The sequence below is a fragment of the Panthera pardus genome, unplaced genomic scaffold, assembly GCF_024362965.1.
Source record: "Panthera pardus isolate Hobbes unplaced genomic scaffold, ASM2436296v1 HiC_scaffold_27, whole genome shotgun sequence".
NCBI classification, from domain to species: Eukaryota; Metazoa; Chordata; class Mammalia; order Carnivora; family Felidae; genus Panthera; species Panthera pardus.
This window is the reverse complement of record NW_026526843.1, coordinates 1,076,138-1,092,162: the sequence shown is the minus strand read 5'-3', so window position 1 is coordinate 1,092,162 and position 16,025 is coordinate 1,076,138. Positions and strand designations below refer to the sequence as shown.

At 41.7% G+C, this 16,025-nt stretch overlaps 1 protein-coding gene across 3 annotated transcripts in view; it reads right to left on the bottom strand.

Moving 5' to 3' along the window:
* F8 (coagulation factor VIII) overlaps positions 1-16,025 on the bottom strand; it is a 121,488-nt gene that overhangs the window by 99,515 nt on the left and 5,948 nt on the right. The gene's annotated exons all lie outside the window — the stretch shown is intronic.

Below are 16,025 nucleotides of genomic sequence, written 5' to 3'. Positions count from 1 at the left end.
TCCTTTGCCAAAGCAGGCACTACATGGTCCTTCAATTTCATCTCTAAAAGAGGGTGACTTTAAATAACTTGTATTCAAATTTTGTCAGTATGTACCTCAAATTATACTTCCCTTCTTAGGGATACCAGGAATATCACAGAGAAAATTACTGGTTCCTGACTGTTTCCTCTCTGTACCTGCCAAGTTAGGTTGTCGTGCTCTGGGGCCCAGTCTAGGTTAAATGATCAAAATGACCAATGTGAATCCTAGTGAGAAAGGTTCCAGGTGAATGGTTGAAAATATGCACTGGTTGAAGGTGACTAGTGCCACTCATTTTCACACTCAGAGTCATTGGGCAGAAACCATACGCTCCGTGCCACTGTGCCATCACAAAACACATATGAGAAATGAACATGGAAAAGGAGATACACACTTAGATATGGAGAGGTGTTATTTCTTTTTCACATTTGACATCAGATTTCAATCTCATATATTTGAGGAATAATTAAAAATGACTTCTTATGGTTAACTGTTCACAACTGCACACTAGGTCACTCGATCCCCTTTCTCCACTTAAAACCCGACTCTTGTTTTCTTGTAACACTGGAAAGGAAACAGCTGCGGGTCCCTTACAGCCAGGTGGGGGTGTATACACACAAAACAGTGGGTGGCATCTCCGTACACCATGGTTTGGATGGCAACATCTGGCTTGGTAAACAGGATAGAAAAGGGTAAGAAGAGAGAAGGAGGTCTCATTATAAAAGAAACTCAAATGCACTCCAGCGTCCCCCCCACCCCCGTGGTTGAAACTGCTGAGTCAGCAGCCCTGTGTGCTCTCTGCCAGGTGTCAGCAGCTGGAATCCGACTGTGGGAAAGAAGGTCAGGCACTACCCATCCATCCCCTTCCACTTCCTGGCTAAGGAGAAGATTCAGGGAATTGGAGTGAATAGCTGGACAGGGACAGGAACGTAGGCTTTCAGACCAAGGCCCTTGGTACTCAATGTTCACTTAACCCATATGTTGTCAAACTCATTTCTTGGTCATCTGCATAAACCTGCAATCCGTGAAGCAATACTTCTTCAGTCCGAATAATGTTGGACACAATTCAGTTGCCATGCATAAGTTTCCTCTGCACAACATTTTCTGACTTGGTTGTGATTACGATGCGAGTTTTCATCTATCACTCCACCAGAGCATAGCACACTCCCTGCGGAGCTGAGCTTGGGGTGAATGTGTCAGTGGGGCTTATGAACTGTCATTTATCGTTCATGCTGCTTCTCTTCACCTGGAGATTACATAACTGACTCTTTTCAAATGTAATAATTAGGTCAATGCTTCTTGATTTATTTTTAAAAGATAATACCAACACAGTAATAAGACCAGGGTGAAATAGTGCAGTTCTAACATCCCAATCTGAAAGGAATTTTCTTCTATATTATACAGAGGAATCTAGCATTAATAGACACTCAGAAGTAGCGTTTGGTGTAAGCATTTAAGGATGGGCAGAAGGTTTGTGTGTTGGACGCCAAGGACCTTCAACAGAGAATATTTTCAGCTTCAAAATTAAAAACAATTGTGACCTCGTGGCGCAATGGTAGTGCGTCTGACTCCAAAATTGAAAACAATTTTCTTTTTTTAAAAAAAAAATTTTTTTTTAACGTTTATTTATTTTTGAGACAGAGAGAGACAGAGCATGAACGGGGGAGGGTCAGAGAGAGGGAGACACAGAATCTGAAACAGGCTCCAGGCTCTGAGCTGTCAGCACAGAGCCCGACGTGGGGCTCGAACTCACGGACCACGAGATCATGACCTGAGCCGAAGTCGGCCACTTAACCACCCAGGCACCCCCACATATGGCTTTTTATGTTGACTTCGTTTCCTTCTATTAATAGTTGTTGGATGTTTTTTATTATGAAATGGTGTGGAATTTTGTTAAATGCTTTAGATGCATCAGTTGAGATGATAGTGTATTATCCCCTTTATTCTCTTAATGCTGTGTCTTATATTGATTGATTTTTGTATGTTGAACTATCCTTGGATTCCCAGAATAAATCCCACTTGGTCACCGTGTATAAATCTTTTCATGTGTTGCTGAATTTGGTTTGCTAGTATTTTGTTGAAGATTTTTGTATCAATGTTCATAAAGGTATCAGTCGGCAGATTTCTTGTAGTGTCTTTGTCTGGCTTTGGTATCAGGGTAATTCTGACCTTAGAATGAGTTAGGGAGTGATCTCTCCAATTTTTGGAAAGGTTTGAGGATTGGTGTTAGGAATTTAAAATTTTTTAAAAGGCAACATAACTTAAAAATCAGACTTCTGTTTTCCAGTCTAGCATGTAAGGAGTTTATAAGTCACCATTCCATGCTACCAATAAGTAAAAAGGTGAACAAATTGAAAAATCAACAACTCTTCTTAGGTCCATCAGAGAAGTGAAGTCACAGGGCAAACTGCTGCCTCCAAAATTAGAGATACTGGCTGCCAAACACAGAGTCGCAACTTACCAGAGCAGAACCCTGAGGCATAAATGTCTGTGGGAACCAGTGCGGAGGTAGGAAAACCTGAAGGTAAATTACGAACTACTGGAGACTCAGTGCAGGGTGTATGAGAGTCAAAAATCTCAGGGTGGCCTGAGGCCCCCACATTTTTGTGCTTTTTACCTCTAGGAGTTCTACTAGGTCCTCATAGTGAATATCAGAAAAAAAAAACTCTCCTCATGCTTTTAGCAGGGGAGGGGGAAATTATTTTGCCAGAGCCTAACACATTGCAATTTTAATCACAGCCTAATCCACCTGGGGGAAGGGAAAACCCAACATCAGTCTGCTTTAGCCTTCTACATGGAAGAGATACTCTCGCCTCCTCTAACCATCCTGTTCCACCTGAAGAAGAAAACTTAGAGGCAACGGTGAAGTTCACAGTCCAGGGACACAGGCTCACCAAAAGACTGAAACCTAATCATATGACTATAGAATGCATCCTCTCCCCCCCACACCTCACCACTACATTACTAAAGATCTCATTTTTCACAGTTCCTTTTACCCAGGACAGCATGTCCACTTTTGAACAAAATATTGTAAGCCACACTAAAGGGCAAAAAAACCCCAACACAGGTTGAAGAGACTGAACAAGAAGCAGAACTACAACTAGAGTCAGTATGGCAGGAATGCTGGAAGTGTTAGACCAAGGACTTTTTAAAGACTGGGATTAACATGCTGAAGACTTTAATGGACAAAGTAAACAACATGCAAGAACAGATGGATAAGATAAGCATAAAAAAGGAAATTCTAAGAAAGAACCAAAAGCAAATGCTAGAGATCAAAAACACTGCAATGCAAATGGAGAATGCCTTTGATACATGCACAAGTAGCCTGGATATGGCTGAGGAAAGAATCTCTGAGCTTGAAAATATGACAGTAGAAGCTTCCAAAACTTAGAAGCAAAGAGAAAAAAGAAACTGACAAAAACCAGAATAGGATATCCAAGGACTGTGGGACAACTACCAAAGTTATAACATACACACAATGGGAATAGCAGAATAAAAAGAGAGAAAGGAACAGAAATAATATTTGAAGCAATAAGGAGAATTTCCCCCAAATTAATGTCACGTACCAAAACATACGTCTAGGAAGCTCAGAGAACACCAAGCAGGACAAATGCCCTGAAAAAACTATCTCTAGGCATATCTTTTCAAACTTTAGGTAATTAAGGATAAATAAAACATCTTGAAAGGAACCACAGGGAAAACACCTTACCTAAAGAGGAACAAAGAAAAGAATTACATCCAACTTCTCCTCAGAAACCAGGCAAGCAAGAAGAGAGTGGAGTATTGCATATCTAAATTGTTGAGAGAAAAAAAAAAAAAAAAAAAAAAACCGACCTAGAATTCTGTACCCTGCAAAATTATCCTTTAACAGTGAAGGAGAAATAACGACTCTCAGACAAACAAAAATTGACGGAATTTGTTGCCAGTAGAGCTGTCTTACAAGAAATATTACAACCAACTATTCAGAGAGAAGGAAATTAATGTAGGTCAGAAATTCAGAGCTACATAAAGAAAGGAAGAGTACTGAAGAATGAAAAAGTGAAGAGAGTATCCACCACAGAAGAGGCACCAAACTACCAAGTAGACTAACTTAGCCAGTTGGTATTAGCCAGCCTCTGTCATTGCAACTCCAATCCTGCCAAAATGGACATATGAATGGAGGAGCCATACGGGAAGCTATGCATGGGTGTGACATCACAGACTCACCAAAGCTCAAATGTCCAACTTTCCAGCAACAGAGACCAACACTAAGCCCCTGATATGTCACAATTCCTCAAAGAAACTCTTCAGATAATTAGTGAGCCTCAATAAGCACCAATAAGCTCCCCCAATAAACTTCCTGTGTGTGTGCACACACACGCACACACAGACACACACACAGACACACACACAGAAAAAAGCGGACACTTTTTTTTCATTTGTGTGCTTATAAAGCTATAAAATCACCCAAGGAAGCACAGGTGTTATCATTATTTGAACAACGTTTGTTGGAAAGACTCGTTTTCATCTGAGTTGTTTTCAGACAATTCACTGTGAGCTGTAAATCTGTGGAAATGCCGCGGCCCAAGGTTACAGATATAAGTAGCAGAACATGGCTCAGAACTACTGAAAACTTAACAGGCACCAAGGTGCTTTACAGTGGAAGGGCAGGTATGAATCTGTAAGACGTCTTTTGTGAGGCACGCAGTTACCCTCCACCCCCCAACGGCACAGAAACACTGTGGCGAAGGCAGGAGGAGAGAGCATCCAGGTACACGTGAGAGTGGAACCAGCCGGTCGGTCTTCGAGTTTGTGTCCCCGGAGCTCTGATGAGGGATGTGGCCCGGAGATGTATGTTTGAACGAGGCTGGTGTGAACTAAAAACGCAGACAGCGCAGACCTCGCACGTGACTTTCCGGGAGTCACCCCGAGCAGCAACGGCGCAGAATGGGTGAAAGATGAGGGCCACACACAGACACAGCAGCCGGCCGCTCACAGGAGGAGGCTCTGTGAGCCCCAGACGATGTCGAAATCAAGACAGGAAGGATTCGCTGAGCAAACGAGCGAGATCTCCTTTTCAGAAGACACAAGGGTTTCAGTGAGCCTGCACCTAATAGGTTGGCATCCGTTCACATGAAGTAAAGACTGATGGAGGCACGAGGAGAAGCTGGCCAACCCACAGTCACAAAGGAAGACCTGAGGACCTCCGAGAGATCCAGTGGCACGCTGGCTAAAAACGCCCCTTGAAACCGTGCGTTGCTTGGAGTAGACCTGTCCCAAGGAGACCGACTGCGGTGGGGCCGAGGTGAGACTGACTTAATGCTCACCTCCCTCGCCTCCCTCCCCTCCCTCCCCTCCCTCCCCTCCCAAGGAGCGCTGCATTTCACTCCACTCCAGGGTTTCCAGGACACCCAAGACAGCACGACGTCATGGGAGCAGCTCTGCCGACTCAGGGCCATGACAAATGACTTTCTGTACTGGCTGAGGGCCAGGGGCCAGGGTACTGATAACGAAGCTCTCCCAGAAAAAGGAGCTGATTTAAGGAGGAAGGAACGAAGATCTGCATGGACCGGTGGGCACGAGCAGGCTGCACGAGCAGCTTGTCGGAGACCCGTGTCATTCACTCCTGTTCTACCGACACCTCTACTTCAAGTCACACCCGTCGCCGTGTGGGGGATTCCTGATGACCAGTTGCTAGCAGAGGAAGAACCCTCAGCTTTATTTACAGATGGCTCAGCTTGATATGCACATACTAGCCAATGTTATCGAAAGGCAACATTTTGTGTAGAAAGAGAATTGGCCTGAGGTGCCAACATATACAGACTAATGGACAGCAGCAAATGGTTTGGCTGTCTAGCCAGGCACCTAGAAGTAACAGGACTGGAGTATCAGGGAGGAGGATATCTGGGGTAAAGACATATCAATGAGTGGGCACAAAACAGAAAGGTCTTCGTGTCATACATCAATGCCACCATAGAGCTTCTACCCTGGAAGAAACACAAAACAATAATGTAGACAAAATGACTGGCAATTAACATCAGCCAGCCTCTGTATGGGCCACCACAGTGCTGGCAAAATGTGAGGTAAGTGGCGATGGGGGTAGGGGAGAGAATTTATGCATGGATCCAAAACCATAGGTTCCCACTAAGGCCAATCTACCTAGTGCTACCCCTGAAAGTCCAGCTTGCCAGCAGCAGAAACCAATGCTGGGTGCCCAATACTGCACTGTCCATCATGGAGACCAGCCAGCTCGTCAGTGGCAAGTTGACTGCACTGGACCCCTTCCATCCTAGAAGGGACAGCACTTCATTGTGATAGAGACATGTAAGTGTTTAGTCTTTCCTGCCTGCAAGTCCTCAGCCAGCCCTGCTATCTGAGCTGTCACAGAGGGTTCCATTCACTGATGTGGGATCCCTTATAACATCATGTCTGACCAGGTGACCCACTGTACAACAAAGTAGGTGCTGGAGTGGGCCCCTGACCATGACATCCATTGGGTTTATCACACGTTGCCACATCCAGGAGCTGCCAGACAGAGAGAGCAGTGAAGTAATTTCTTAAATCACAGCTAAAACTCCAACTTGGGGCCAGGGCCCTGTGAAGATGGAGGGCCAACTTCCAAGGTGCTGTACATGCTGTACATGCGCTGATGGTTCTGTATCCCTGGGCTAGGAACCGAAGAAGGGCAGCAAAAGCAGCTCAGCTTACTATCACCCCACTGTGACCCTCCTGGGGAATCTGTGCCACCCCTCTCTACAGCTCTGAGCTCAGCAGTATAGAAGGTCCCCACAGCAGAAACGCTAAAGTTTCAATGAGTGAAAAATTGGGGGGCCACCTGGGGCTACTCATACCAAAGGGGCAACAGGCCAGAAGAGGAGTCGTGGGGGCACGATTACAAGGCGGGAAGCAGGGGTAGGGTACTGTCACACGCCAGGCAGAAATGTGCCCCTTCCCAAGGGCGGCCACCCTGCCTGAGAGGCAAGGTGCAGGCCCCTGGGACCTGGAGAAGCTGCCGCACAATACCAGTGAGGACGCGGCAGGTGAGCGGGTGGGGACGGTGACGAAGACAGACAGGAACTGGTTCCAGGTTCCAGGAGCCACCGCCGGGCCTGTGGTCACGCCCCGCACAAGCTGAACCAGAAATCCCCTTTCCCAAAGCAGCCCGAAGGCCCTTCCCAGGGCAGGCCACGCCCCCTTCCCAAAGCAGCCCTCAGGCCCTTCCCAGGCCAGGCCACGCCCCCTTCCCAAAACAGCCCCCAGGCCCTTCCCAAGGCAGGCCGCGCCCCCTCCCAAAGCTGCCCGCAGGCCCTTCCCGGAACAGGCCACGCCCCCTTCCTGGGAGCCTCCCGGCTACTCCCAGGATAGCCGGTGCTTCATGATGGATCGGGAGGAGGCAGAAAAGTCTGGCCCCGTTGGCCCAAACGGGGCAACTCAGAACGGTGGCTCCGGCTCCAGAGCTCCCGGTAGGGTCGGCCTGCACTGCTGTCCAGCTTCTCCCCGTGCCCACCCCTGCTTCTTCCCTGTCCTTCCCTTCCCTTCCCCAGGACTGGTCCTGTGTAGGCGCACTCTAAATAAACTTCCTGCACGTTAATCTCTGTGGCACAGTGAGCTTCCAGGGAACCCAACCCCATGGTATTAACTCATATTTAAATGTGCTCTAATTTCATCCATCTCTAAAAATTTTCATGGCACTAGCTTCGGTATAGACCTAGATGGTTTTTAGTCGTGTAATAACATTATCTGGTACCCATGTCATCAAGTGCACTCCTCTCTTCAGTCCATTTGTGCCATCTCCTGGCCACTTTGACACTTATGTCCTTCCACAGTCATCAATCAACTCGTCTCTAATTTGTTCCCTTTTCGCTTTTCCCAAATTGTCTCCTTGGTTCTGTAGGGTCTATTCCACCCAGTTTCTCCATTTCAAGAGATAGGTATTTTTACATCCTTAGCATAGTGCTTCCACTTTAATATTTCTGACTAAAATGAAAATTTAAGACACAGAAAATGTTTACTAGATGAACAACTTGGAAGAACAAAGAGGGAACAGGATCAAGAGCACACAGAAAACACTTTTTTCTCCCTCTAAGGAAAGAGGCAAAAATCAGAGGCTAAAGAGATAAGTTGTGGGACAGAGAAACAGAAGGCCTAGACCCTATTCCAAAGGAACATGGTCCACAGTAGGGACACTATTCAAAGGGACACACCAGACATTCCTAAGAGCACTCGCACCATCCATGTATGTGATTCAGTTCTGAGATGAGCGTACACAGGACCATGTATAGCTCTCCAGGCTAAGACCTTTTCTATCAGAGTGAATAGTTTCCACTGAAGCAGAAACACGTGATGTATGTGCCTGTCTCAATTTCGGGGTAATCTGCACAATAAGTGACAAAATGTTCCAGGGTTCATGGGTTTTACTCCTTCCTAACTTCTGTGGGATTTTGTTTGTGCATTTCCCTTGGGATTTCATATATAAATCTTGCCAAATATATTTGGCAACAATGTCCTTCACATGAACTGTTCTTTCACATTTTATCTAAAACTAATCGGAAAACCTATTATATTCCCTGACCTTTGCTTAGAAGTTGAGCAGCTGCAGGAACAGATAATATAAAACTGAATTTCCCCAGATGTTTATTTCAAAATTTGGCAGAGCTTGTCAGGATGTGTCCAGAGTCAGTTTATCCTGTTAATCGGTATCAAAATAATCTAGACTATAAAATAGTATCATCAAAATAAAAATTCTATTCACTTTTTCCTGGTAAAAATACATGTGACTGCCTACACAACAAAAGAAGGCTAGATAACAAGTACACCATTTTCTCCATTCAATTAAACTTTATACTATTATTCACTATGCCTCAGACTGCATGCTAGATGGAAGATACAATACAAAGTACAATGTATTGGGGCACCTGGGTGGCTCAGTCAGTTAAACATCTAGCTCTAGATTTCAGCTCAGATCATGATCTCGTGGTTCGGGGGTTCAAGTCCCGTGTTGGGCTCTGTGCTGACAACAGTCAGCCTGCTTGGGATTCTCTCTCTCTGCCCCTCCCTGCACTTGCACTCCCTCAAAGTACAAATTTCTTAATAATTTTTAACAATGCCAACATTAATGGATAAGTGGCTAATTGTTCAGTTACATATCAGGCCTCTACTTTAGGGTCATTAACACTTCACAACTGCAAGCCATATAAACTATAGAAAGTACTTGAATCCATTCCTCACATCACACACAAAAATTAACTCAGTGTATTAAAGGCCTAAATGTAAGAGCTAATATTATAAAACTCTTGGGAGCAAATATGGGTATAATTCTGTGTGACCTCACATTTGGCAATAGTTTCTTAGATATGACATCAAAAGCACAAACAACCAAAGGGAAAAAAAAAATAGACGAATTGGACGTCATCAAAATGAAAAACTTTGTGCTGGGAGAAAATATTCAAAACAGGTACATCTGAAAATGTATCCAGAATATATACAAAATCCTTAAAACTACAAAATAACAAGACATACAATGCAATTTTAAAATATGCCAGTGGCACCAGGATGACTCAGTCGGTTAAGCGTCCAACTCCTGATTTCAGCTTAGGTCACGATCTCATGGTCGTTACATCAAGCCCTGCATTAGGCTGTGTGCTAAGCATGCAGCCTGCCTGGGATTCTCTCAATCTCTCTCTCTCTCTCTCTCTCTCTCTCTTTCTGCCCTTCTCCCCAGCTCACATGGTCTCTCTCTTTCTCTAAAATAAAAAATAAAATGAAACAGGCCAAAGATCTGAACAGACATTTCATCAAAGAAAATATAGGAACAGCCAATCACACATGCAAAGATGCTCAGAATCTTTAGTTGTCAGAGAAATGCAACATCAAGTGTTATCCAGGACGTGTTGCAACTGGCACTCTCATGTGTTGTTGGGTGGGAGCAGAAAATTGTACAACCTTTCTAGAAAATCTGTTGGCCGTGTTTTACACTTAAACATGCATTTACCATATGATCCAGCAATTTCATTCCTGGATATTTAACCAAGATAAATGAGAACACATGTCCACACAAAAGCTTGTACAGGAATGCTCATAGCTGGTTTATTTATTAGCCCCCAAATTGGAAATAATCCAAAGGTCCATGTGGCAGTGAATGGATATAAAAATCGTGATATATTCCCATAACAATGGAGCAGTAAGCAGCAATACAAAGACTAAAACTACTTCGTGCAGTAATCTGGATGAACATCCAAATCATGATGGTAAAGATAAAAGGCCAGACACTGAAGAGTGCATACTATATAATTCTAATGATGTAAAAAAATTAAAAAGTAAAAAATGAATCCAGAAAGCAGCTTGCGGGCAAGGGCCAGATCAGGGTGGGGAGACCCACTGAAAAGTTGCAGAACGATTGACATAAATGTTCTATCTGTTGATTAAGGTGGTAATTACATAACTTGTATGCACTTGTCAAAACTTATCAAACTGTACATTTAAAATCTGTATGTTTCATCGTATGTAAATTATACCTGGGGTAGGCAAAATTTTGTTTCCCTTAACCTTTGCTCTTTGGTGTTATGCCCATGAATATGTTACATGGCAAAAGAAATATTGCAGGTGGAATTGAGGTTGCTAATCAGCTGATCCTGTGAGGGGGACATTATCTTGAAATATCTGGATGGATCCAATATAATCATGAAAATTCTTAAATGTGGAAGAGGAAGGCAGAAAATGTCAGAGAGATATGGTGGAAGTCAGACAGATTTAAAGCATGAGAGAGACTTGGAACTTCAGAGAAGGGACCAAATTACAAATGAGTCTGGAAGTGGATTCTCCTCCAGTAACAAGGGCAGCCTTGTCCACAACTTAATTTTGGTCTTGCAAAAGATGTGGTATACACACACACACACACACACACACACACACACACACACACACACTGTAGTATTACTCGGCAATCAAAAAGAATGAAATCTTGTCATTTACAACTATGTGGATGGAACTATAGGGTATTATGCTAAGTGAAATTAGTCAGAGAAAGACAAATATCATATGACTTCACTCATATGAGAAATTTAAGAGACAAAACAGATGAACGTAAGGGAAGGGAAGCAAAAATCATATAAAAACAGTGAGGGGGACAAAACATAAGAAACTCTTAAATACAGAGAATAAACAGAGGGTTGCTGGAGGGGTTATGGGCTAAATGGGTAAGGGGCATTAAGGAAACTACTCCCGAGATCATTGTTGCACTATATGCTAACTAACCTGGATGTAAATTAAAAATTAATTAATTAATTTAAAGAGTTTTGGTCTTGTGTGACCCTGAGCAGAGTGGCTAGTAGAGTCCACCTGGCTTCTGACCAACTAAAACTATGAGATAATAAATGGGTGTTGTTGCAAGCTGTGAACTTTGAGTAACTTGTTATACAGCAATAACAAACTATTATGATACTCAAAGTTGATCCAAATACTAAAAAATAACTTCACAAGCAGATAAAAAATGTAATTAAAAATGATGCTCCTAAATGAAGTTGGTTATTTCAAAAAACTAATAAACTTGATAAGTCTCTAGCCAGACTTGTCAAAAAGAAAAAAAGGACCCAAATAAATAAAATCACAAATGAGAGAGGAGAAATGACAACCAACACCACAGAGATACAATTACAAGAGAATCTTTTGGAAAATGGTATGTCAACAAATTGGACAACTTGAAAGAAATGGACAAATTCCTAGAAACCTATAAACTACCAAAATAAAAACAGGAAGAAATAAAAAACTTGAACAGACAATAACCAGCAAAGAAATTGAATCAGTAATCAAAAATCTCCCAACAAACAAAAGTCCAGGGCCAGATGGCTTCACAGGTGAATTCTACCAAATATTTAAAGAAGAGTTAATACCTATTCTCTAACTATTCCAAAAAATAGAAAAGGAAAGAAAACATCTAAATTCATTCTATGAGGCCAGCATTGCCCTGATCCCCAAACCAGATAAATCCCCCACTAAAAAAGAGAATGACAAGCCAGTATCCCCAGTATCCTTGATGAACATGGATGCAAAAAATCTCAATAAAATACTAGCAAACCAAATCCAACAATATATTAAAAGAATCATTTACAACACTCAAGTGGGATTTATTTCTGGGTGGCAAGGGTGGTTCAATATTTGCAAATCAATCAATGTGATACATCACATTAATAAAAGAAAGGATAAGAACCATGTATATGATCTTCTCAACAGACACAGAAAAAGCACTTGACAAAGTACAACATCCATTCATGATGAAAATCTTCAGTGAAGGAGGTTTAGAGGGAACATACCTCAACATTTTAAAGGCCATATATGAAAAACCCACAGCTAATGTTATCCTAAATGGGGAAAACCTGAGAGCCTTTCCTCTGTGGTCAGGAACACGACAGGGATGTCCACCCTCATCACTGTTATTCAACATAGTACTGGAAGTCCTGGCCTCAGCAATCAGACAACAAGAAATAAAAGGCATCCAAATCAGCAAGGAAGAAGTCAACCTTTCACTATTTGCAAATGACATGATACTCTATATAGAAAACCCCGAAAGACTCCTCCAAATAACTGCTAGACCTGACATACAAGTTCAGTAAAATCGCAGGGTACAAAATCAACATACAGAAACGTGGTGCATTTCTATAGACCAATAATAAAGCAGCAGAAAGAGAAATTAAGGAATAAATCCCTTTTACCACTGCACCAAGAATAAGAAGATAACTGGGAATAAACCTAACCAAAGAACTGAAAGGCTTGTACTCTGAAAACAATAAAACACTGATGAACAAAATTGAAGGCATCACAAAGAAATGGAAAGACATTCCTTGATCATGGACTGGAAGAACAAATATTGTTAAAATGTCTGTACTACCCAAAGCAATTTACACATTTAATGCCATCTCTATTAAAATACCAATAGCAGAGGCACCTGGGTGGCTCAATTGGCTGAGCATCCGACTTCTGCTCTGGTCATAATCTTGTGGTTTGTGAGTTTGAGCCCCACATCAAGCTCTTTGCTTGACATCGCGGAGCCTGCTTGTATTCTCTGTCCCCCTTCTCTCTGCTCCTCCCCAACTTGTTCTCTTTCTTCTCAAAAAAAAAAAAAAAAAAAAAAAAAAAAAAAAAAAAAACACTAAAAAATGCCAATAGCATTTTTCACAGAGCTAGTACTAACCTAAAATTTGCATGGAATCACAAAAGACCCCAAATAGACAAAGCGACCTTGAAAAAGAAGATCAAAGCTGCAGACATCACAATTCTGGACTTCAAGTTATATCACAAAGCTGTAGTGATCAAAACAGTATGGTACTCACACAAAAACAAACACATAGATAAATGGAACACAACAGAGAACCCAGAAATGAACCCACAACTATATAGTCAATTAATCTTTGACAAAGCAGGAAAGAGTATCCAATGGGAAAAAAGACAGTCTCTTTAACAAATGGTTCCGGGAAAACTGGACAGCGACATGCAGAAGAATGAACCTGGACCACTTTCTTACACCAGACACAAAAATAAATTCAACGTTTTTTTTATTTTTTATTTTATTTATTTATTTATTTTTTTTGGGACAGAGAGAGACAGAGCATGAACGGGGGAGGGGCAGAGAGAGAGGGAGACACAGAATCGGAAACAGGCTCCAGGCTCCGAGCCATCAGCCCAGAGCCTGACGCGGGGCTCGAACTCACGGACTGCGAGATCGTGACCTGGCTGAAGTCGGATGCTTAACCGACTGCGCCACCCAGGCGCCCCAACACAAAAATAAATTCAAAATGGATGGAAGATCTCATTGTGAGACAGGAAACCATCACAATCCTAGAGAACTCAGGTAGTAACCTCTTTGACATTGGCCATAGCAACTTCTTACTAGATACCTCTCTGGAGGCAAGGGAAGTAAAAGCAAAAATAAACTACTGGGACTATGTGAAAATAAAACGCTTCTGTATACTGAAGGGAATAATCAATAAAACTAAAAGGCAATCTATGGAATGGAAGAAGATATTTGCAAATGACATATCTGATAAAGGGTTAGTATCCAAAATATATAAAGAATTCATCAAACTCAACACCCAAAAATGAATCATCTATTTAAAAAATGGGCAGAGGACATGAATAGACATTTCTCCAAAGAAGACATCCAGATGGTGAACAGACGCATGAAAAGATGCTCAACATCACTCATCATCAGGGAAATACAAATCAAAACTACAATGGGATATCCCCTCTATCAGAATGGGTAAAATCAACAACACAAGAAACAACAAGTATTGGTGAGGATGTGGAGAAAGGGGAACCCTCTTGCTTTGTTGGTGGGAATGCAAACTTGTGCCTCCACTGTGGAAAGCAGTACAGAAGTTCCTCAAAAAGTTAAAAATGGAACTACCTTACGATCCATGAATCACCCTACCAGGTGTTCACTTAAAGGATACAAACGTACTAATTCAAAGGGATACATGCACCTCTATGTTTATAGCAGCATTATGTACAATAGCCAAATTATGGAAAGAGCCCAAGTGTCCATTGACTGAGGACAGGATAAAGAAAATGTGGCATATATAAACAGTGGAATATTACTAGGCCGTAAAAAGAATGAAATCTTGCCATGTGCAATGACATGGATGGAGCTAGATAGAGTATAATGCAAAGCAAATCAGTCAATTAGAGAAAGACAAATACCATACGATTTCACTCATATGTGGAATTTAAGAAACAAAACAGATTGGCAAACAGAAAAAAAACAAACCAAGAAACAAACTCTTAACTATAGAGAACAGATGGGTGGTTAGCAGAGGAGAGGTGGAAGGGGGGTGAAACTGGTGATGGGTACTAAGGAGGGTACTTGTGATGAGCACTGGGTGTTGTAAGGAAGTGTTGAATCACTCTATGGTACACACAAAACCAATATTACACTGTATGTTAACTAACTGGAATTTAAATAGAAACTTTAAAAAAAAAAAAAAAAGAAAAAAAATCATGCTCCTAAATGAAACCAAAGAGGATATTGCAAGCTATTAAAACAATGAAAACTTTGTAACATAACCTGTGGGATATGGAAAACTCGTTCTCAGAGAAAAATATATAGTTTTAAATGCCTTCACTATTAAAAACAAAAGACAAAAAATATGTTACTTTTCCTAAGATATTAGAAAAAGTACAGCACAATAAGCCAAAAGAAACAAAGAGATCGGTCATAAAGACAAAATCTAAAAACCAATCAAACACTAAAAAATAACTGGGAAGAACAAAGAAACATAGAGGCTCATCTTCGAAAAGACCATCACCAACAACAAAATAGACAAATCCCTTGCAAACCTGTTTATGGAAAAAAGATAAACAGCAGAGATATAGGAATTTAAGAAAAATAAAGGGCCCATAACTACAGATAAGGTGGCGTAAAAGAATCCTGAGAGAACGCGCTATGCAATACAGTGGCGACAGAACTGAAAAAATAAAGGAAGTGATTACCTGGGGAGATATAAAATTATTAAATCTGACTACAAAAAAAGTTGAAACTTGATTTGACTAATTATTATAGAAGAGCCTCAAGAGATGATTAAAGATATTGCAAATGTCACTTGGACCAAAGAAAAAGATGGAGCACTTACCAGTTCATCTGATAAAGCCAATACAATTTTAATCACAAAACCTAAGAATAGTAAACAATAAAGCTATAATCAGAGTCACAGGATGAAGGCAGACAGTGTTTACCTCTGCTGCCCTCTGCTCTGTCGGCTGCCCTATAGAAGGGTGCTATAAAGGCACACAGTATTTAAAGAAATATTAGCTCATAGAACCCAGCGATAATCAAGTTATATGAACATTAGATTGTAGTCCAAGAATGTAAGGGTATTCAGTGTCAGAAAATCTATGAACATAATCCATTTATCAATCAACATATTAAGAAATAAAATTTAGATGATGCTAGATGCTGAAGTCACTTCTAATAAAAGTTTTATGGCAAACTGGAATAGAAGTAACGACCATTTATCCAAAACAAACAGCAAATGTTATTC